Source organism: Acomys minous (assembly GCF_964271855.1).
Source record: "Acomys minous genome assembly, chromosome: 13".
Taxonomy (NCBI): domain Eukaryota; kingdom Metazoa; phylum Chordata; class Mammalia; order Rodentia; family Muridae; genus Acomys; species Acomys minous.
The window spans coordinates 75,151,708-75,177,110 of record NC_140495.1 but is presented as its reverse complement, the minus strand read 5'-3'; the positions used below and the strand labels follow the sequence as shown (position 1 = coordinate 75,177,110).

At 37.8% G+C, this 25,403-nt stretch overlaps 1 pseudogene across 1 annotated transcript in view; it reads right to left on the bottom strand.

Annotated features, from left to right (window-relative positions):
- Positions 1-2,324: 2,324 nt before the first annotated feature.
- The window catches only part of LOC311581812 (caspase-3-like), an 88,084-nt pseudogene continuing 65,005 nt past the window's right edge, over positions 2,325-25,403 (bottom strand). The window contains exon 2 of the transcript in view: positions 2,325-2,958. The product of the transcript in view is annotated as a caspase-3-like (transcript). The remainder of the gene's footprint in view (positions 2,959-25,403) is intronic.

The following is a 25,403-nucleotide window of genomic DNA, read 5'->3' as shown; positions in this document are numbered from 1 at the left end:
AATCCAAAACCAAAAGTCATATCAAACATATAATAGCAAAAATAATTGCTATAAGATACAAAATAACTAAAACAAAGTTAACAACCACAGATATAGAGTCAGTTTTGTGTGACCAACTACTTCTTGGCATAAGTTTCTTGGCATGTGGTTGAAATACCCTGTGACATTTCACTGAAGCCAGGGTGGGGGCGGGAGATATTACTTTTTCTCTTTCTACAAATCAATTGCAAAGACTTTGTTAATTAGATGTGGGTCTGTGTGCCTCTTCTCAAGTCTTGGTGCTAGTATTGAAATGAGCAGATCTTGTGCATGCTGTCATAGTCTCTGAGAGGTAATATGTATACCATCCCTACTGTGTCTGGCAGATGCTTTATCTTGAAGTTATCTATCACCTCTACTTCTTACCATATTTCTGCCTTTTCCTCCCTGTAGATCTCTGAACCTCTCAGGGAGGAGTTTGATAAAGATCTAACATTTTGGACTGAGTGCTCTGAAGTTTCTCACTCTACAGACAAAGTAGAGGTGTGGGTATCTGTTTAGTTCCCACCTATTGAAAGAAGAAGCTTTTCTGATGCAGGTTCAGTGATGCACTTATTTGTAAGCAAAGTGATTTGTTATTGGAAATTAGTTTATTGCTGTGTTCCTTTAGCAAGATAATAATTGTGTGTGTTTTTGTAAATCTCATGACCATCTAGTCTTGGAGTCCTGGCCATTTTATCAGTGTCGGTTAAGAATTCTATTCCCAGAATGGGGCCTAAATCCAGTTCAAAGTGTTTGGTTCCTGCCATAACATTTGTGCTAGTATTTCACTGGAATATCTTGTAGGCATGGTGCCCTCATTGTTCAAATTGTTCGTAGTTGTGAGATAGTAATAATTAATTTTTGCCATCAGTAGTTAAGTACCTTCCAGCTAAAAAGCTCTAGTCACTAAGAATAATCCAGTTGAACTAACTCTATTTTTTTTTATTTTAAATATGAACTCATGTTTTGAAATAAAAATGTAAGATACCAAACTCTTATAAAATTATCACTTGGGAACACACTTTAAAATAATCACATATTACATTAACTTCAAAGGAATTAATAGATGCAGCTTAAACATGAATCTAACAAGTATAAATGTGTATAAACATTTATAATTGAGTTTCTTCCTTTCTTTATACAAAAACAGAAGCTTATGCAGAATGCTGGACACCTCAATATAACCAGCAACGTACTCAGCACCTCCATGAATGAGGAAGTCTGGAGCACAGCCTCCCTGATTGGAATGGAGTTCTGCAGCTTTTCCGTGTGGGCTGCATGGCCTAGGACTGGATACTCCCAAGTCCTGTGTGCCATAATCCTTTAATTTCTGGTGACAATATGAATTTCACCATTGTTTTCCTTTTATTGTTAACTTCAAAAAAAAAGTCAGCATGCTTCCAGGCTCTGTACAGGCAGCTCAGTGAACTTTCTCAAGGCTTTCATCACTTTAGGAAAGTACTTTCTCAGAAATTTCTGATCTGGTTCACTTTCTCACTTGGTGAGTTGGACTTTGGCACATCATCCACACAGTACTCATGAGTTTTGTCCAGCTGGCAGTTCTTTTCTGAAGCTGTGCCTATAGAACTACCATGTTTGTGCTCTGGCTTAAACTATCTTCTCTCTAATTAAAGCAGACTCATTTTCCTTTCCTTACATTCTATTTCAAAGCTAGTATTTTATTATGTTTCTCTAGAATTTCTTTTCCCATTTATTAATTGTTTTTAAATATATTTTATTAATTTATTCATTGTTATCCCATCCCTTGTATCCTCCCATTCCTTCCTCTCTCCCATTTTCCCCTTACTCCCCTCCCCTATGACTGTTCCTGAGGGGGATTACCTCCTCCTGTATATGCTCATAGGGTATCAAGTCTCTTCTTGGTAACCTGCTATCCTTCCTCTGAGTGCCACTAGGTATCCCCATCCAGGGGACATGGTCAGCCTAGAATTCCTTTATTTCATTTTAATAATCAACAATTTGAGGCTGTTACATAACCACTCCTTAGATCGTTTGCTTGTTGTCTCTAAAAGGTAAGGTGATTTGTATAAGAACAAGTTAAAAACATATGCTCATAGACCTTAGCCCCTAGCCACTTATGCCTGCTACTGATGTATATTAGCCTGCAAAGAACCAACTGAGTTCACTCATGTTTTTCCAATCGCATAAATACTCATGTATTTTTTCAGTAACAGAACAAGATTTTTAAAGAACAAATGGGTACTCAGGCAAATGCCACACCCAGTAGTTATAATGTACGCTCTGTTGGTTCAAGGCTTCATTTCTATACATCACTTCCAAAGTTAGGGTTTCTTCAGTGAAAAAAAAAAATACAGTTCTTATGTGAGCATAGACACAGTACATGGAATCTGCTTCTTCACATGGAAAGTGGAGTCCAGGGAGGACTCACACCATGTGGCTACCTTCCAGTTAACATGGGTAAGAATGTGAGTACAAGCTTGTGTGTGTACAGTTTCAGCATGGTGCCCAGTGACGGGATGAACTAGAGCCCATCCTTTGAATTTATCCACGAAGAGTGAAGAGTAGCCAGGTGCTGTGGTGTAAGCATGCAGGAATTCGGCATCCACCAGTACCTTCGGGTACGCCATGCTATTGTCAGTCCCGTGTCTGTCTGAATGCCACAGTCCAGCTTTGTACCATGGCAGGCCTGAATGATGAAGAGCTTCTGTTGTCCAGTTAGAGTCCTGCAGTAGTCCCCTCTCAAGCAAGAAGTTAATTTTTACAGGTCAACAGACCCATTTGTTCCAGAAATTATTCCTTCATCGCCATGGCTTAAACACACACAAATAAAGCTGCTCCATTTGCAATGACCTTCTTTAGATTCAATTTCAACCCAAGTAAGATCATTTTTATTCCTGACTTCATATTTGAGGCCCATGAATATCCCTCTGAGGTAGATTTGGTTCCATATATAGTCTTTATTTCAAAATTATTAATGAATTTCAATTGCATTGAGGTTTTGTTATTCTCCATGACCACTTTTCTTTACTAGCAAGTGCCAGTCATGACTTGACTTCTCAACCCCAGCCCTCCCAACAATGCAATTTTTGTGTTCGATGACCTACGTAAATATATAAGGCCCCTTACCAATAGGGCCTTATAGTCAGGTTGTGAGGAATAATCAAATGCCTTTGAGTTCGAAAGGATCAGGGGTGGGAACTCCTTTGGCCAACAATTTAACAACATAAACCATTTCAGACACTGAGGTTTTACTTGGTGACCTAAGATGTGCACTTGTTGCAATATTTACTGCATTACAATGTGTATACCTTTGTTTGTATACACACACACAAACACACACACACACACACACACACAAGTTAGAAAGCTTCTACAGTAATAGGTTTTGATATGGTCTTTCAAGGGTGCTTTAGTGTTAGTTGCCTTTCACCTATATTTCCTCTTTTACTACGCCATAGCTTTCCTTCTTAATTTATTCTCCTTTTCTAGTTTTCCTTTTATCTATATAGAAAACTATATTCTATTACCTTTTTCTTCAGAGATAACCTCTTTCAACCTCACCCTTTATAAGATACCTAATTTTTGTGGTTTTTCTGACTGAAAGAAATTTATGCCAATCATTAACACCCACATTTAAGAGAATACATGCATAGTCATTAATAATTCAAGAAGAGGATATTATAATTCTAAGCATTTTATGCCCCAAACACAAGGTCAACCTGTATTATCAAAGAAATATTAGTCTAGCTAAAATCACATATTGACCTTAACATAACGATATTGAATGACTGTCCCAAACGCATAGACTGGTCATCTAGACAAACTGTAAACAGACACATGCTGTTTACAGTTAAATCATATTTATCAATAGAACATTCCACCAAAACACTAAAGAACATTTTTTTCTTCTTAGAACACCATGGAACTTTCTCCAAAATTGCCCATATATTAAGAAGCAAAGAATCAACAGATATAGGAAAATTGAAATAACATCATAAAGCCTATCTGAACACCAAATTTTAAAGCCAGATATCTACAAGAGAAATGGCAGAAAATATGTAAATTGATGGAAACTGAACTACACACAACTAAACAAAATTTTGGTCCATTTAAAATGTAAAACTTCTTTTTATTGAACAAATCTGAAAAAAAAACCAACATATCCAAATTTGTGGGATGCAGTGATGGCAGTTTTCAGAAGAAAGTTTATTATTTTTAAATTACCTGTATTATTAGTATTGTTAGTATGTCCGAGAAGCAATCAGTCAAGACACTGACACTTGTTAGATTTTAAAATAGCCTTAGTCAAACTGAGGCAGGGCAGACATTAATCCTCTAAACAGCTTCCCATAGTGGAGCAGGTATGTGATATCTGCCCCAATACCATGCATGTGCTTTTAATAATTTTTATCACACTACCTCCCATCTACAATTCCAAATACTTGCTAAAGTTCTTCATCTGGGTCGGATTCTCCATCCATGCTGGCTATGTGCTTCTCTTTCATCTAACCCATGGTGGCCTTCTTCTCCTCTCCCCTTGGGTCCCTCTCTCCTTCTTTCTTATGATAGCCTCTCTTCTTCTTCCCAGGATTCCTCTCTCTCTCCTCTTTCTGGAATCTTAGACACACCTCTAGCTCCTCCTCCTTGTCCAGGTGGGATCGCTTTTTATTAATTAACATCAAGAATACATCACACCACCCCTCAACACAACTTCACAGCAGTAATTGCCTATATTACAAACCGTGTGGAATATATGCTTTTGAAGTAAGACCTAATGATTCCTTGGATTTTCTCAGTATCTGTCCTTATGTCTTTCTTTTCATTTCTGATTTTGTTGATCTGGATACTCTCCTTTTGCTTTTTAATTAGTTTGGCTAAGGGTTTGTCTATCTTCTTGATTTTTCTCAAACAACCAGATCCTGGATTGAACTAGAAACGGTCATCCTGAGTGAGGTAACCCAGACTCAGAAAGACATACATGGTATATATTCACTTATAAGTGGAGATTAGCCCAAAATAAGTCTTCTCTGGGAGACGTCACACAGCAGGGAATCAGGACCTATACTGGGACTCAAAGCTGGACAGTGGGAGGAGCCCTGAGAATGGTAGGGAGGAGTATCGGCATGGAAGGTCCCAGAGGGAGCAGGAGCTCCACAGAGAGACCATCAAGGCCTATAGACCTGGACAAGGCGGCCTGTACAACTGATGGACTAACCAAGACGCTCTCTTCAGATGTAGCTGATGAACAACTCATTCTCCATGTGGTGGTAGCGGGGAACTGCTGGTGAACCTCTAACATGTACTCTGGTGCCCAGGTTTTGATCACTGCCCCTTGCAAAAGGGCAAAAGGGCCTTGTGGGCACCTAGAGGAAAGGGATGCAGGCTGGCCTGATGAGACTGCGGCCAGACAGTGAGGTAGGATGAGGTACTCCCATCAGAGCTCTAGGAGAGTGGAATAGGGCAGAAGAGGGAGGGAGGTTGAGAATGGGAAGGTAAGAGCAAGGGGATAGCATTCCGGACGCAATGGGAATAAATTATAATAAAACATATATATATTAAAAAACAAACCTTGTGAGATCTCATATTTATTATCTAATGAAACAGTTGAAACCTGGGAAATCATGAAGAAATAACACCCCAATACAGGTGATGTGACAAAATAATTAAACTCAGGGTAAAAAATCAATGAAAAAAAAATAACAGAAACTTCAACTTAGTTACTACTATAGCTGTTTCCTCAGCATCCAGCAATAATTAATTATTTTGACATAATTCTTTAGTCTATAATTTTCAAGATTTCTAAACAGCTCACATCATAAACTGCCAACAAATATTGTGTACATAAAAACCTCAAAAATGTTTACATTGAAAATAAATGTAATTATTGAAAACAAAGAACATTACAAATAAATTCTATTTGTGAGGATTTTGCTATTGTTTATACTTTCTAAGCTCTACATATCAATTTTAAAAGAATGTTTGTTGTGCTGGTTTAGTTTATACATAGTACATATATATGCTTGTTCATTATGTATAATAACATGGGACACACAAACTTATAATTATCATTCACGTGGAAATGTTGAAAGTGTTTGGCAATTTTGTCAGGCAATTTAAGATGTATTGAATATGTACTCAGACATTATGAAGTGATTTCTCACTTGTCAAAGAAAACTAACATTGCTTTCTGGAAATTAATGTTAGATTCACAAAATTTATTATTATAGAATGGAACTTAGAATAACTTTATGATAACAAAAAATATTTTTTCCTTGTATTTGTTGCAATTGTTTTCTTCTTTCATTTTTTAAATTTTTTATTAATTTATTCTTGTTATATCTCTATGGTTATCCCATCCCTTGTATCCTCCCATTCTTTCCTCCCTCCCATTTTCCCCTTATTCCCCTCCCCTATGATTGTTCCTGAGGGGGATTTCCTCCCCCTGTATATGCTCATAGGGTTTCAAGTCTCTTCTTGGTAATCTGCTATCCTTCCTCTGAGTGCCACCAGGTCTCCCCCTCCAGGGGAAATGGTCAAAGGTGAGGCACCAGAGTTTGTGTGCAAGTCATACCCCACTCTCCACTCAAATGTGGACAATGTTCTGACCATTAGATAGATCTGGGTAGGGGTTTAAAGAGTACCACCTGTATTGTCCTTGGCTGGTGCCTTAGTTTGAGTGGGACCCCTGAGCCCAAATCTGCCTATCATAATGTTCTACTTGTAGGCTTCTAGGATCCTCTGGATCCTTCTACTTTGCCATTCTCCCATGCTTCTCTCATCTAGAGTCCCACTAGAATGTCCTCCCCTCTGTCTCAGTTTCCTGGTAAGTGAAGACTTTCATGGGACATGCCCCTTGGGCTAGTATGCAGATATAAGTGAGTATATACCATTTGACTCTTTCTGCTTCTGGCTTAACTCACTCATTATGATCATTTCTAGCTCAATCCATTTGTCCACAAATTTCGGGAATTCCTTGTTTTTAATAGCTGAGTAGTATCCCATAGTGTATATGTACCACAGTTTCTTTATCCATTCTTCTATTGAGGGACACTAGGCTGTTTCTATGATCTGGCTATTATGAATAAGGCTGCTATGAATATGGTTGAGCAAATTTTCTTGTTGTGTGCTGGAACATCTTCTGGGTATATTCCAAGGAGTGGAATAGCTGGGTCTTGAGGAAGCCCTATTCCCATTTTTCTGAGATAGCACCAGATAGATTTCCAAAGTGGCTGTACTAGTTTGCATTCTCACCAGCAATGAAGGAGTGTTCCTCTCTCCCCACATCCTTGCCAGCATGCAGTATCGCTTGTGTTTTTGATCTTAGCCATTCTGATGGGTGTAAGATGGAATCTCAGAGTTGTTTTGATTTGCATTTCCCTGATGACTAAGGAGGTTGAGCATTTTTTTAAGTGTTTCTCAGCCATTTGATATTCCTCTGTTGAGAATTCTCTGTTTAGTTCCAAGCCCCATTTCTCAATTGGGTTATTTGGTTTGGTGGTGTTTAATTTCTTGAGTTCTTTATGTATTTTGGATATTAGACCTTTGTCAGATGTAGGGTTGGTGGACTGTAGGCTGTCACTTTGTTCTCTTAACAGTGTCTCCTGCCTTACAGACGCTTCTCAGCCACATGAAGTCCCATTTATTAATTGTTGACATTAAGGCATGGGCTGTTGGTGTTCTGTTCAGGAAGTTGTCTCCTGTGCCAATATGTTCCAGGCTCTTCCTCACTTTTTCTTCTAAGTGACTTAGTGTCTCTGGTTTTATGTTGAGGTCTTTAATCCACTTGGATTTGAGTTTTGTGCATGGTGACAAATATGGGTCCAGTTGCATTTTTTTACACATAGACAATTTGTTGAAGATGCTATCCTTTTTCCATTGAATAGATTTGGCTTCTTCCCGTCACATAATAATTGTTTTGTTTTTTCTGAGACAAGTTTTCACCATTTTGCCTTGGCAGACCTGAACTAGAAAGATACAACAAGTGGGATTTCAACCCATATAGTTTTCCTAAATGCTGGAATGCTTTAATGCCTAAATATGGGAATTTATGTCATGTGTATCTATGAATACTAATGTGTTTCTTTTACATTTTCCATTAATTTTGATAATAAATATAGTTATTCATGTCTTTCTTCCTTCCTCTTCCTCTTTCCAAAGGCCATATATACCCTGGCTTCCACTCCACCTTACCTTCTGCACAAAAAAATTCTATATTCAAATTTGTTATGCCATCACATGCACATATTCCTTATAGATACCTAGGGTTTTCCTGTAATTTAAAATAAAAGTTATGCCACTTAAGGCTATGTACCTTTGTATAGCTCAGAGGCAAAACTGATCTTCTACTGAAACCTGATTTTTCAAAAATTTAGAAGAAACAACACATTCTGTCATTGATAACTTAATGCCCATTTTTGCTTAAACAAATATGTATAATATTTCTGTTGTTCTTATGGATACACTTGCTACATTTACTACATGATTCTTTATCTATTTTTATTTCTAATTGTAGTGAATTCTCTCAGACACATCAAATATTATGTCATTTGTATCAGTTTTTCCTTCACAAAAAGTTCAGAAAGTTAAATCTTCACATTTAAAAGCAGAGCAGATACTATGGCAACCAAAATATAGATAATATACAATTATAATATTTTAGTGTGATAAATATGATAGAAATTGAAAATGTATCTTTTAATTAATTCTCAACAAGATGCTGCAAACATAAGTAAGGGCCAGTGAACCGAACCAGTGGGTGAAACATTTGCTATACAAGCCTGATTGCCTGAGTTTGATCTCTGGAACCATGTAAATGTCAAAGGAAAAAATCAACTCCCAATAGCAATCAAGAATTGCTACAGTGCAGACCCAGCTGCAGATCATTGATGACTACTGACTTTATTATTATTATTATTATTATTATTATTATTATTATTATTATCATCATCATCATCATCATCATCATCATCATCATTTAACTAATTTTTTTACTTTACATCTCTACAGTATCTCTCCCTCTCTCATCATAGTCCCTTCCTCTCAGTACCCCTAGCCCTAGCTACCATTTCTTCCTTTCTCCTAATTAAAGGGGTGGCCTCCCGTGAATATTAACCCTCCTTGACATATTCGGTTGCAGTAAGAACAGGTGCATATTCTCTGATTGAGGCTAAGTAAGGCAGTCCACTTACGGGGAAAGTGGACAACAGAGTCACAAGTAGGCAACAGAGTCAAAGGCAGCCCATGCTCCCACTCTTATGAGTCCTACAGGAAGACAAAGCGATACAATGGTTACATATATGCAGAGAGCTGAGGTCTGTCCCATGCATGCTCTTATTGGTATTTCAGTCTCCATGAGCACTTATGTGCCTAGGTTAGTTGAGTCTGTAGGTTTTCTTGTGGTATCTTGACCCCTTTGGCTTCTTCAATCCATCCTCTTCAACTTGCACAGGATTCATGAAGCTCTGCCTAAGTTTTGGCTGTGAGTCTTTGAATCTGTTTCCACCAGTTGCTGCCTGAAGGCTCTCTGGTCACAGTTATGCTAGGCTCCTGTCTGCAGATATAGCAGAATATCATTAGTAGTGCCAGGGAAGGGCTCCCTCAACTTGTACAGTCATTTTGGAAATCAACTTGGCTGTTTCTCAGAAAATTTGAAATAGTTCTACCTCAAAATCCAGCTATACCACTCCTGAGCATATACGCAAAAGATGTTCTGCCATATGACAAGGACGGTTACTCATAATAGGTAGAAAGTAGAAAAAACCAAGATTTCCTTCAGCCCAAGAGTGGGTTTTAAAAAAGTAGGAGCATATCCCATGAAAGCCTTCACTTACCAGGAAACTGGGACAGAGGAGAGGACATCCCACTGAGACTCTGGATGAGAGAAGCATAGGAGAATAGCAAAGTAGAAGGATCCAGAGGGTCCTAGAAACCTACAAGTAGAACATTATGGTAGGCAGATTTGGGTCCAGGGGTCCCGCTCAAACCAAGCACCAGCCAAGGACAATACAGGCAGTAAACTTTAAACCCCTACCCAGATCTAGACAATGGTCAGATCAGTCTCCACAGTTGAGTGGAGAGTGGGATATTACTTTCTCACATACTCTGGTGCCTCACCTTTGACCATGTCCCCTGGAGGGGGATACCTGTTGGCACTCAGAGGAAGGACAGCAGGTTACCGAGAAGAGACTTGATACCCTATGAGCATATACAGGGGGAGGTAATCCCCCTCAGGAACAGTCATAGGGGAGGGGAATAAGGAGAAAATGGGAGGGAGGGAAGAAGGGGTGGATACAAGTGATGGGATAACCATAGAGATGAAACAAGAATGAATTAATAAAAAAAAGTAGTACATGTACACATTTACAAATATTTAAAAACAATAATATCATGTAGCTTTCAGGTAAATGGATGAAACTAGAAAAGAGCATAAAGAGTAAGTTAACTCAGAACCAGAAAGATAAACAGGGTGTGTACTCACTTATAAGGAGATATTAGCTATAATGCTCAGGATAACGTTGCTACAATTTATAAACCCTAAGAAGCTAACAAAAGTGGTTGTACTAGTTTGCATTCCCACCAGCAATGCAGGAGTGTTCCTCTTTCTCCACACCCTCGCCAGCATGAGGTGTCAGTTGAGTTATTGATCTGAGCCATTCTGATGGGTGTAAGATGGAATCTCAGTGTCGTTTTGATTTGCAGTTCTCTGATGACTAAAGAGGTCGAGCATTTCTTTAAGTGTTTCTCAGCCATTTGATATTCCTCTGTTGAGAATTCTCTGTTTAGCTCTGTGCCCCATTTCTCTATTGGGTTATTTGGTTTGGTGGTGTTTAATTTCTTGAGTTCTTTATATATTGGTGCTTTCTCAGAAAAATGGGAATAGGGCTTCCTCAAGACCCAGCTATTCCACTCCTTGGAATATACCCAGAGGATGCACTACCACACAACAGGGACATATGCTCAACCATGTTCATAGCTGCCTTATTCATAATAGCCAGAACTTGAAAACAACCTATGTGTCCCTCAATAGAAGAATGGATAAAGAAACTGTGGTGCATTTACACTATGGAATACTACTCAGCTATTAAAAACAAGGAATTTCCGAAATTTGTGGACAAATGGATTGAACTAGAAATTGTCATAATGAGTGAGTTCACACAGAAGCAAAAAGAGCTAAATGGTATATACTCACTTATATTGAGACACTAGTCCAAGGTGTACGTCCCCATGAAAAACTGTACCTACCAGGATACTGGGTAAGAGAGGAGGACATCCTATTGAAACTTTAGGTGTGAGAAGCCTGGGAGAAAGAGGAAATAGAAGGATCCAGCGGGTCCTGGAAAACTACAGGTGAGTCTGGGCCCTGGGGTCCTCCGCAAACTGTGGCAACAGCCAAGGAAAAAATAGGCTGTAAACCTTGAACCCCTACCCGGACTAGCCGATGGACATTCTCCACTGTTGAGTGGAGAAGGAGATCTAACTTTCACACAAACTCTGGTGCCCCATATTTGAACATGTGCCTTGGATGGAGATGCCTGGTGGCACGCAGAGGAAAGATAATAGGTCACCAAGGAGAGACTTGATACCGTATGAGCATATTCAGGGGGAGGAGGTCCCCCTCAGACACAGACTTAGGGGAGGGGAGGGGAGTAGGGGGGAAGTGGGAGGAAGGGAGGAATGGGAGGATACATGGGATGGGCTAACAACTGAGATATAATATGAATAAATTAATAAAAAAAATTATTTAAAAAAAAGAAGCTAACAAAAAAGAGAGCCCAAAGCAAGGACACTAGAATCTCACTGAGAAGGAGGAGGATGGAAGAAGAAGAAGACTGGGTGGAGGAGGGTTAGAGATGGGGACAGGCAGGATCAACTGGGGTGGGACAGAGGGAGGGGTTACTGGGAAGGACAACTGGAATGGGGAGGCATCTCTAGGACAAGGTTTCTACCTAGGACAATGGAAATTCCCAGGAAACTATAGGGTGTCCAAAGCTAAGATGCCTTGCACTGGGCAATATAGAACTTGAAATGTACCTCCTGTAATCAGATAAGACTTCCAATGGAAGGATTGAGACACCCACCCAGCCACTAAGCCTTCAATCCATGATTTATCCAGCGTGCAACATTTTCAAAGGTCAATATGAAGCACAATTTGAGGAAATGGTTAACCAGCTTGAGACGCATGCCTTGAGAGTAGACCCACCCCTGCCACTGATCCTTTATAGCAAAGATTGCATCTGAGCTTGCTCTAAATTTTCTTTTTTTAAAAAATATTTTATTAATGTATTCATATTACATCTCAATTGTTAGCCCATCCCTTGTATCCTCCCAATCCTCCCTCCCTCCCGCTTCCCCTCCTACTCTCTCCCCTATGTCTGTGACTGAGGGTGATCGCCTCCCCCTGTATATGCTCATACGGTATAGAGTCTTTTCTTGGTGACCAGTCATCCTTCCTCTGAGTGCCACCAGGCCTCCACATCAAGGGGACATGGTCAAAAACGGGGCACCAGAGTTTGTATGAAAGTCAGACTTCACTCTCCACTCAATGGTGGAGAATGTCCTGTCTATTGGCTAGGTCTGGGTAGGGGTTCGAAGTTTACTGCCTATATTTCCCTTGGCTGGAGCCATACTTTGAGCAGGACCCCAGGACCCAGATCAGCCCATCATAATGTTCTTCTTGTAGGTTTGCAGGACCCTCTGGATCCTTCTATTTCCCCATTCTCCCATGCTTCTCTTACCTAAAGTCCCAATAGGATGTCCTCCCCTCTGTTCCACTTTCCTGATAAGTCAAGTCTTTCATGGGACATGCACCTCGAGCTAGTGTCTCGATATAAGTCAGTATATACCATTTATCTCTTTTTACTTCTGGGTATCAAATGCATATATTGTTTCCATTTTTTTTGAAAGATTATTTTATTTGTATGCATGTTTCGCTTCCATGTATGCTTCTGCACCTTGTATGCTCCTGGTCCCCAGAGAAGTTAGAGTGGGCTTTATATTCCTTGGAACTGGAGTTACAGAAATTCATGAATTGCCATTTGTCCTGGGAATTGAACTCAGGTCCTCCAGTAGAACAGCCAATTCTCATAATCACTGAGCCATTTCTCCAACATTGATCTTGATTTCTTATTCATATATGAATTCCTCAAAGTATAATTATTAATTTTTCTAGTCATTTATTTTTTTATAACTAGAATTAAAATAATCATGTGTCTGTAGTGATACATGTCTACCATGAGGCCAAGAGAAAATATGTAACTTTAAAATTATGGGCTTCTTCACTAATCACAAAATGCCTGATGTTTCATGTTATGAAATAAGCCTTTAGTAGTATATTTAATTGATTATTTTAATATGGTGAAGACCAATTTGGTCTCTGGAAATTTCTTAACTCTCACAGATCATAAATAACACTCATTATATTAGGAATAATGAAACTTAACATTTGACCTTGCAATAAGATTTTTATAATTGTTTTCATTTTAATCCTTTTTGAAAAAACAATTAGTTTTGTATACAAAATACTTATTTAAAATTATTTCATTAGGTCAAATACCATAAACATAATTATAAAAAATTTAAAAACACATGAATATTAGACTATTTATTAAATAACTACATTATAAACTAATAAAAGAACAAATTAAAGAAGCTAAGTAAAAGTGATATGTGGTTATAAGAAACACTAAATGCTTTATAAGCATTTTAAAATGTAAATTTTCTTCAGTAAAGGTACAGGTTAAATAAAAATAAGTATAGATATAAATAAATATTAGTACTAGGATTTGTGAAGTAGGTAATTTAATTGTGAAATCAATGTGGAAATATAAAATAACAGAATAACCAAATTCTTAAGAGTCACACATACACATATCTAGCTACACACACACACACACACACACACATACACACACACACACACACACACACACACACACACACACACACACATGAAAGAGACACAATAGGAAGGGGGGAAACATAAGTTGTAAAAGAAATTACAATGCTACCACCTAAATTTGAACCTTACCATATCAAACAAAAGTCCTTCAAAGGTGTAAAACACTACCTTAAAAACAAATTAAAATCAGCTGGGCGGATCTGGCACAGGCCTTCAATCCCAGCACATGGGAGGCAGAGGCAGGCTGATCTCTGTGAGTTCAAGGCCAGTCTACAAGAGAGTCCAGGACAGCCAAGACTACACAGAGAAATCCTGTCTCAAGAAAACAAATAAATAAATAGAACCAGTAGAACAGCATATGGGATATATAAACATAACCTGTGTCATCATGTCTTAATGTGTGTAAATTACTATGTTGCTGTTTTGTTGAGATTATGATGTAACTGCATAATCCTCTTTACCTTTTCCTCCTTCCAAACTATTCCATGTTCCCTGACTTTCTCTATTTCAAATACATGGCCTTTTTGTTCATTAATTGAGCAATGAGCAAAGAGACACCTAATTGGTGGTGTTGTCAGGGGCAGAGCAGATGTCAGTCCTTTGTTCCTTCTATCTTGATGCCTGGCATGGTAGCTAAAGCCATCTTATGCCTAGGGCTTATAAAAATCCAATCTGGGCAGCAGCAGCACAGAAAGAGGAAGACAGAAAGCTGTGGAACACCATGCCATCCACAGACCTGCCATCCAGCCCAAAGCACAGGCAGGCCATAGACACCTGCTTCCTGCCATGGCAGGTAGTACAGATGGGTGATGCCACCCAGGAGCCTGCCAGCTGCATGGCCAGCCTACAGCAGGAGCCACAACAAATTGAGTGTGTGTGGTGGTCAATGCGAGAGACAGAGAAGTGGAGCAGCTTGGTAATTATGAAGAGAGTTTGAACTGGAGACTGAAGGGCAAAGGTTAGCCTGTCTTGAGTGGCTAGCACCACCACCTGGGGCCATGATGAGGTCATACCCTGAGCTGTCCCTAAAAGCCATGACTTAGTCATTGGCCACCAAGTGCCTCATATTGCCAGCAGAGAACATGGGGATCTAGCTGGTTGGGGCCATGTGGATGTACATAACTGAGCCACACTTAAATGGATATTGTGCTCTGGAGAGCTGGTCCCAAGTCTCGCTGATGGTAGCACTCCAGAGAGCTAGCCCAGTGAGCACATTGGAGAGGACACTGGTGGCTGGGGAGTGGATGAGCCAGCTCCGAGGGCTTTAGTGTGAGAGGGCTGACTCCACTACTCATTTGTTGTGGAGTGACAGGAGACACAAGTGCAGAGGGATGCCCCACCTCTCACTGCTGCTGGCTCTCAGAATCTCTAGAATTTAGAAAAGTTGAAAACAGGGTCATCAGAGCTATCCCTGCCCCTTGCCAGCTGCATGAAATGAAAATCACTAAGAATAAATAGGTTTTTTTAAAGCACCTTATATTTCATTTTAAACTGAGTTCTACAAATTATGCAACCAGCCATATGTGCATGTATTAACACATAAATCTGTACATGTATGTATATGTTATAAATATATCTGATATACATTTATGGAAAAGTACAGTAATGTGAAACATGTTTACAATGCAGACTAAATCAAGATAATTTTAAATAGTCAAACACATTAATAGTAAAAGAAAAAAAAACAGAGTCCATTAAAATTAAAACTATATAGCTCAACAGGCATGATAGTCAAAAGACCTTGCAAAACAGCCTTAGAACTTGGAGATATTATTAAAATTAAAATCACCTACATAGGCAACAAAAACTTTACTGGGAAAGTTAAATTGTAGCAATGCTATGGAGTCCCTGAAATTCTAATTCATTTCTTGAAGGCTTATAAATTTGTAAAAGCCACCTTGAGAACTGTGAGCCAGCACTCTAACATATATCTCATTTTTCTAGTTAAATTCCCAAATGCTTTCCCAAGAGATAAGAGAAAATATTTTCAAACAGAAAAGGCAGATACAAGATAATTTATATCAATCAGGCTTTCTGTCAACGGCAAAGTGAAGAGTTTTTGTATTCAGTCTTCAGGACCACACAGCAACTGTTGCTTGTCATAAAAATGTAAATCCATTACAGCTTATTATGCTGAATGAAATAAAAATCCAGATATAGTGGAAATAATATACTTCTATGAATTATCCCTTTCATATAGAGCATTAAGCCTACTTACTGCTAATTATAATAAACAAAATGACAGGAAAATAATGGAATAAAAAGTTTGGAAATTCTATATTACTAACAAAATATTTGTGAAAACACTTTTTTTGTTAACATGAGATATTCCTACTTAATAAAAACCTTGCTATATTTTCACTGGAAAATCTATTTTATTTTATTATTTTTATGCATGTATGTGTGTCTATGTGAAGTTCGCCTCAGAAACCAGAATAGAGTATCATGTGGCCTGTAGCTAAACTACAGGGTGTTTTGCTGTAAACAGTGTGTGTTCTGGCCACTGACCTGGGCTCTTTCCAGAGCAGGAGAACTCATTGCTTGGCCAACTCTCTAGGTCTCACCAGAAGTCAGGGCTCTCTGTCTCTCTGTCTCTCTGTTTCTCTGTCTCTCTGTCTCTCTGTCTCTCTGTCTCTGTCTGTCTCTGTCTGTCTCTGTCTGTCTCTGTCTGTCTGTGTCGGTGTCTGTGTCTCTGTCTCTGCCTCTCTCTCTCTCTCTCTCTCTCTCTCTCTCTCTCTCTCTCTCTCTCTCTCTCTCTCTCTCTCTCTTTGTTTAACAGCCCTGGTTGTCCTGGGTCCTGGACTCACTTTGTAGACCAGGCTGGGGTGGAACTCACAGCTATCCAATTGGCTCTGCCTCCTGAGTGCTAAGAATAAAGGCTTAAGCCAACATTGCCCAAAAGGAGGATCTCTTATACCCATGACTTCATAACAAGCCTGAAGCTATATCTCAAAAAAAATCAATAATTTTCAAATAAATGAATATATGTACCGGGATTCTCAGAATAAACTCAGCAATCATGTACAAAAAAATACAACCTTGTTAATTTGATTTTTAATTATGTTGTATTTTAAGACTAGTACTTCTCTTATTCTAGATGTGCTTGCATATTTGTTTCAGATTTGGTTAAGTTAATGTTTCCATTTTGAAAAATGCTACTTCATTTTCAATGAAATATTGATTTATAGTTTAGAAAAAATTCAATATGTAACAAGAGAAATGGACAGAAAGTAGGCTAACATATGATTATAACATATAATATTGGGTTATATACAAAGAAAATGTCAAGGTTGGCAGAAACTAAATTGATAAAGACAAAGATATTTCAGTGTGTAATACCAGTAGTACCTTTTTTATTTCATTAAAAAAAATAAATTTATTTTTAATTTGTTTACTTTACGTCTCGATTGTAGCTCCCTCCCTTGTCTCCTCCTGTTCCCACTCTCCCTACCTCTCCCTCTATCTACCAATTCCCCTAGTTCTCAGAATGGGAGTGCCCTCCTCCCCTACCATCTGACCCCAGGCTATCAAGTCTCATCTGGACTGTCTGCATCCTCCTCCTCTGTGGGCTGGCATAGCCACCCTGCCAAGGGGAATTGATCACTGACTGAGCAGTATGGTCCATGTGAGGGGCAGCCCTTACTCATCATATTACGGGGCCTCACAAGGAGACTGAGCTGTCTATCTACTACATCTGAGGAGGGGGTCTAGGTCCTCTCCACGCGTGGTCCTTGGTTGATACATCAGTCTCTGTTGTCCAGACTTTTTGGCTCTGTTGTTCTCCTTGAGGAGCTCCTTCAGGTCCTTCTATCCTCCATCTCTTCACTATGTCACCCTGTGCTCTGCCCCACAGATTGCCTGTGAGTCTCAGCATCTGCTTGATCCACTGCGCGGGGGAGCCTTTTAGAGCACCTCTATGGTAGGCTCCCTCCTGTTCCCTGTCTTCAGACACTCCCAGTGTCCATTCTAATTGCCCTTCTGAATGGGAATTTAGCGTCCTCCCTAGGATCCTCCTTCTTATTTAGCTTCAGTAGGGCCGTGGATTGTAGTGTGATTATCCTGTGTTATATGGCTAATGTCCACTTGTAAGTGAGTAAATGCCATGTGTGTCTTTCTGGGTCTGTGTTCCCTCACTCAGGATGATCTTTTCTAGTTCCATCCATTTGCCGACAAATTTCAATAGTTTTTTTGTTGTTGTTGTTGTTTTGTTTTTATGGCTGAGTAGTATTCCATTGTGTAAATGTAACACAATTTCTTTATCCATTCTTTGAATGAGGGACATCTAGGTTGTTTCTAGATTATCAACGCTAACCTAAAAAGTAAAAGTTTATACAAAAGAAAGTCAAATTTTCCATCTGTGCTTTTTTTTTTTAGTCTATTATTTGTTATTCAGATTTTTCTGAACATGAAGCCAGACCTGGAGTGGTTGATACTGATTTCCCGTTTTTCAAAATGATAATAGACAGTTCAGTTGTTAACTTTTATCTCAGTGTCTAGGTTTCCATTTAGTTTTATTTAAATATAACAAAATTAAATATAATAAGAAAATAAAAACCACAATATCAGCACTGGACAAGACATACCAACAGAAGTAAGCAAGTCCAAGAGAAGTCACAGAAATTTGAGACCTGCTCATTCTTTCACTCAAAATCTCAAAAAACATTAAACTGGAAGCCATATGATATGCCCGGAGGACCTGGTGGGGATCTTTGCAGGCCCTACAGACATTGCTTCAGTCTCGTGAGCTTTGAGAGCTTTGCTCAGGTGTTTTCTTGGTGCTCCATCCCTTCTGGCTCTTATATATTTTCAGCCTTTTCTTCCACTGGTTTCCCAGAGCTCCAGGTGGAGGGATGTGCCCATATTATTTTTGTAAATACTTTATGAATTTAATTTTACTGACTTGATGTAATCTCTATTTTTAAAATAAGTATTATATACTTGAGATATATAAAATAACAAAAACACCAACTTACATGACTGAGCTCTATTCTAGGATGTTAATTTTAAAAAGCTGCTCTAGTCTGAAATATATAGATTTCCTTTTCATTTTACAAAAATTGGTCAGTATGGAAGGTAAACTTAAAATATACTTTTAGTAGTTTCCAAAATGGCTGGCTGCTCTTTAAGAAGAGAAGGCGTCAAGGGAAGTCAGTTCACCGTATTCCCATCTCAGTTTCCCCAGTCATCCTATAACTCTGAACTTGCAGTTCAAAACTCACTGCACTGATGGAATCACCAACCTTACAGCCATGGAAGGGTTAAAATTGTGATGGAATACCCACAACATCCCAAAACCAGGTCCAGAGAATTGCCATCATTTTGCTTAAGGAACTTCAAAAAAAATAATAATAAAGCCTTATTTATAAGACCTGTAATTATTTAATATGTGTTATTATTTAAGGCTTGGGAGGCAAAGGTCAGACATTCTAAGGCAGGAGTGTCTCCAGCATTATGTGAGCTCATATGTCAAACATTAACATGGAATATAGTTAAAAGATGCCTAGCATCTGCGGCTTTCAGGACTCAGCATAATGCACAAGGATTCTTTGATGGAGATGGGGAAACAATGGCTCTAACATCTTTAAGAAAATTTCTGTTCAGTTATATAGAGGCTGTTGCAGGGTACTCCATCACACTGTGAACTCTGAGATTGTGGTTTTTTTTTTTAACTGGAAAACTCTGTTTCTAGTTGTGGTGTGGCTCAGTCTTAGCACACACCTTTAATCCATGAGCAGGCTGCTTGATTATGGTGAACAGGATTAAATAAAATCAACCCTAGGTCAAGACTCAGGGTAAGCAAACAGTTGACAGAGAGTAAGCATAAGAGAGAGAGAAAAAAGAGAGAGAGAGAAAGAGGAAGTCAGTAGGATGGATAAGAAGATGCCTAGGAAATAGAAGGAAGGAACATTCAGTATGAGGGTTGTTGCATTTTTTTGTTGTTTGGTGTGTGTGTGTGTGTGTGTGTGTGTGTGTGTGTGTGTGTGTGTGTGTATGTGTGTGTGTTTGAGAAGACATGGAGAGGAAGACCTTCCTACAGCTGATGAGGAAGGTCAGCCGTAGCCTTTCTCTGCCTCTCTGAGCTAGCAGAGTTTCACCTCAGCATTCAGCTCCTGAGCCTTTATCTGAAAAATTGAACAATTCAGATTTTGTTTTAAGAAAAAACAAAAAACAGAACCCGTTCTTTAAGTAACAAAACAGAAGCAAAGTTTCAGTGACTGGAAAAGACAAATAAAACATAAAACTACACCAGGACAATGGTTTTAGAGGTCCAATCACCTCAAGAGCAAACTTGATCACCATCAAAATCTAGGACACAAAGGGATTTTCCTTTTTTTTTTTTTTTGTATATTACTTGACTATTTCATAACTAACAAGTATTAAACATGCAAAGATTTAGGACAGAGTTTGAAAGGGTCTTTTCAGATTAATTATTTAACGAGTTAGGTAATGATAGTAGAAATGTCTTTAAACCCTAAATGCAAAGAAATAATCAGACTTTTAAATTATAAATAAATGGAGGCGAGTGCTATTAAAGGATCAACGAAAGCTTTTTCATCTGTAAGGTCTTCGAAAAGCAGGAAGACAAATTATTCTATTCTGAAATAGAAGAGGATACATCAGTTAAGATGATTTTGTATTCAAGAGGAATATAAAAAGTGTTCAAAAATAGGAAAAAACCTAGATGAATGCTACTATCATGCAATATAAATTATATTATGTATTATATGGGGTGTGTGTGTGTGTGTGTGTGTGTGTGTGTGTGTGTGTGTGTGTGTACAAAACAAAAGTAATCAAAGTAAAAGCGGCTTTCAACATGTGGGGGAGGGAGACGGTGATAAGGGAAGGGTCAGAGGATAAAAGGGGAAGAGGAAGGGATATAGTTGCATTTCAGTTAAAACATATTTTCAAAATGAGTAGAGCCAGGCACTGTCTCATTTCTTTAATCCCAGTGTTGGAGATGCTAAGGGAGTTGGATCTCTGTGCATTGGAGTCTAGCCTGATATACACAGCCAGTTCCAGGAAAACTATGGATACGTAGAAGGACTTTTCCTCAATAAATTAATACAGTAATTAAAATATTAAGTAAAAACAAATATTAGAAAATGTATCAGACTTATAACTTGAAAGGGTATTAGTAAAATTAAAACATTTCCACATCAACAAATAATGAATAAAACGTTCAGGAAAAGCCTGAAGTCTGAATGATGAGCAGTGCCCAGCACATACAATGTTAGTATATATAAACAATTGTGCACTTGACATACCAGTTCTACAGGCCATCAGTATTCTAATATCAAAAACAAAGACATTATGTGAAGATAAAAATCACTTACCAATATTCATTATAACTATAAATGCAACACTCTTTAACAATATAAAAATTAAGAACTATTACTAATTACAAGTCATATTAAAATATTTATATAAAATATACACTGTCTATTGCACAATTTTCCCTTTCCCAGCTCCTTTTACATCTTTCCCACCAACTCAATTCATGTCTCTTTAGAAACCAAATAGACAAACGAACAAAATATTAAAACCAGGACACTTAAAAAAAAATAAGAGAAAAGAATAGTAAAGAAAGTTAAAAAAGAAATAAAGGAATGCAAGCCTGGTAGTGGTAGTGCATGCATTTAATTCCAGCACACAGGAGGCAGAGGCAGGTGCATCTTAAGAGTTTGAGGCCAGATTGGCCTACATAGTGATTTTTCAGGACAGCCAGGGATACGCAGAAATACTCTGCCTTAAATAGAAGAATGGATAAAGAAACTGTGGTACATTTACACTATGGAATACTACTCAGCTATTAAAAACAAGGAATTTCCAAAATTTGTGGACAAATGGATTGAACTAGAAATTGTCATAATGAGTGAGTTCACACAGAAGCAAAAAGAGCTAAATGGTATATACTCACTTATATCGAGACACTAGTCCAAGGTGTACGTCCCCATGAAAAACTGTACCTACCAGGATAGTGGGTAAGAGGGGAGGACATCCTATTGAGACTTTAGGTGTGAGAAGCCTGGGAGAAAGAGGAAATAGAAGGATCCAGCGGGTCCTGGAAAACTACAGGCGAGTCTGGGCCCTGGGGCCTGCCATAGTCCGCAAACTATGGCAACAGCCAAGGAAAAAACCTCGAACCCCTACCCGGACTAGCCGATGGACATTCTCCACTGTTGAGTGGAGAAGGAGATCTAACTTTCACACAAACTCTGGTGCCCCATATTTGAACATGTGCCTTGGATGGAGATGCCTGGTGGCACTCAGAGGAAAGATAATAGGTCACCAAGGAGAGACTTGATACCTTATGAGCATATACAGGGGGAGGAGGTCCCCCTCAGACACAGACTTAGGGGAGGGGAGGGGAGTAGGGGGGAAGTGGGAGGAAGGGAGGAATGGGAGGATACATGGGATGGGCTAACAACTGAGATGTAATATGAATAAATTAATTAAAAAAACAAAAACAAACAAACAAACAAAAAAAGCAAAACAAAAACCAAGGAAAACAATCAAGAAAGAACCTGGTTCAGAAAAAGTAAAGACCAAAAACAAGATGTTGTATATTGAAAAGGCAAGTAGTATTTATTTAAAATCTATAGTTATTATTTAACCCTCTATCAATCATTAAAGGACATAGAAACGTTTATATTTTCAATATGTCTTAAACCAGGAGCTGGGCTGACAAAACCCCTCTAAGCTACTTTGTTATTTCCTGGCCCCACATTCTAAGCCATTTGGTTTAATCATTGCTATCTCAGCTCCTTCACAAACATAATTCTATATGTACTTGCTTGTTCTTTTGAATATTTATTTACATTTTATGTATTATTTATGTATATCCACATCTATTATCTGCCTTATATATGGGTCAATAAATTTATAAATAGATATTTCAAAACACCAGTGAAATACATCCATAAATGTATACCAATGAACCAATAAACATACATGACAAGAAATGTTTTAGATTACATAATTAATATGAAAATCAAGTTGTATATGTATATGTGAGCAATAAATTTAAAACTAAAAAGTAGAAAAATGAATAAAATCCTTGGAGAATTTTAGCTAAAGACATTGAGTACTTTTGCTCCAATGCTGTAAAGTATCATGGGAAGTAATTAAGATATATCAAATTCATACAAAAGCATCTCTTGGGGAAAAAAATCTCTTGGTTGGACATAGGGAAATTTGATTTTGTTAAGATATCATAATAATGTTTTAGAGACTGAATGCAATCCCTATCAAAGCCTAAATATATTCTTTGCAGATGAAACAAGATGATCCTAAAATAAATGTATGAAAACCCAAGGGAACCAGTACATCCATCCAATCTTCAAATAGAAATGTAAGCTAAGACAACATATACTTATACAATTTGAAAAAATATAAGGCAAAGTACAGAAATGAATACAGTGAACTAATAGCACCAAAATTAATTCAGTCCTCAAATTAATAGAATTTACAATTATAATGAATCATATGATTTTCTTTTTAATATTTTTCTTCTTTATGAATTAAACATTTTTATTTTTTACATATACATTTATATTATTACACATATATACACTAAACTACCTATAGCATGAAGAACCAGGACACAATCAGGAATTATGTAAGTGTTACATTCTTAATATTTTTAATTTTTTTTTTTGAGACAGGTTTCTTTGTATCGTCTTGGCTGTCTGAGACTCACTTTGTAAACCAGGCTGGCCTCCAGCTCACTGCAATCCACCTGCCTCTGCTGCTTGGAGTGCTGGGAATAAAGGTGTGTGCCACCAAGCCTGGCTAAATGTTACATTATTAATGCTTTGGTTATTTGTATTTGACAGCCTTGAGGAAAACATTTATCCTATCTTAGTGCATCTAAAATGCAGGCATAGTCAATGGCCAAACTCTGCCAAGATAGGGTAATCAAGTCCTCAATAGTCCCTGACTCACAAATATGTTAGATATATTGGGCCAGAAAGCTGAAGATGATGATCCAACATTACAGAGACTTTTGGGTGACTATTCAGCTATCAAACTGTCTCTGTCATCTTCTCATTTGGAAAGCTACTAACCTGCACTTCTGGTATACTCAGGTAATCAATTTTATTCCTTCTCAAGTCTCTGATGGTGTTGAAGACCAAATAGTTTAGTTTTACAATGACGCTTAGTTGTTTAGGGGTTAAAATGGTTTTAGGTCTAGATAGATGTTCTAAGTTGATAATGACAACATATGATGGATATTGATTTACATATGCTTTTCAAAAATTCATTCTTTACAATATGCCAAGACACAACTACAGGAAAAAGAAAGTCTTCACTATAAAGTTTACAAAACAAAACGTGTCATTCTGAAAAAAATGTGAATATTTAATCATAAACCCCAATAATACAATGATCTTTTAGTATAGGTAGCTAATGATCCAGTGCAGAGAAGTCATGGATATTGGATACAACTTTATAACCACTAATTTACTGAACCAACAAAATTCCTAACACAATCTATACATTTGTTCTTACACATCCAGATGAGTATAGTCTGAACACCTCTTTAAGTAAACTCCTCTTTGCTATTGATAGAGATGACTACAGAAAACTACAATCAATCAGAGTTATGAAGCCCAGTCTCAAATTGTAAACTTCCAAAACACTCCCACACATTGTTGAAGAGGGGATGAAAAAAATCTTAAGCCTCAGAAGATCAGGGAGTTTACTGTCATATTCTGTCTGCTAGTAAAATAAGTCAAAATCCACCCCCATGAAATCTAACCGTCATTACTACCCAAACATGAATGGAACAAGAATGACTCCGGTGGGCATTCAAAATGGATAGGAAAACTGCAAGTCCACAGCATCTAAGAAAAGCTGGAAGAAGAAGAGGTGGTCATGATCATTGAAGAGCAAATAAGTTGGTCTTCTAATGTCAATCAGTCCTGAAAAAATACATAAATTAATATTATATGGACAGAATAAGTTATGTTTAGAAATTATATATATGTATGTGTATATATAATGCATGCCACAACAATTAGCAAAAAAGGTCAGGAATTTAAAAAACAGTAGGTGGGTTGTGTGGTGGGAAGTATGGACAAATGTAATTATAATCCCAGAAATAAATTTAAAAATAAAATGAAACATGTTTATGATACAAAATTTTAAAAACCCTGTTACTGGTTACCTAAAACAAAAATAATTACTAAATTATGCTTGTATATCTAAAAACATAGTTTGGCAGTTATTCTTGACTTCTTCCTAAGAAATATTTCCATAATATTTTGTGAGTTGTTCACAAAAATCTCAAGCTGTCTATCTATTAATATGTACCAGGCCCTGCCTATTTAGGACCTAACCATGTAGGTAATTTTCTTATTCTCCATTATAGTTGTGTGTAATATTTAAGCTATGAACTGATTTAACATTATCATTATAAATAGTTAATCAAAATCTTTTAAGTTCTCATAAACTTTAGTTACTCAAACAATGCTCACATATAAAAATTTGTAGCTCTAAG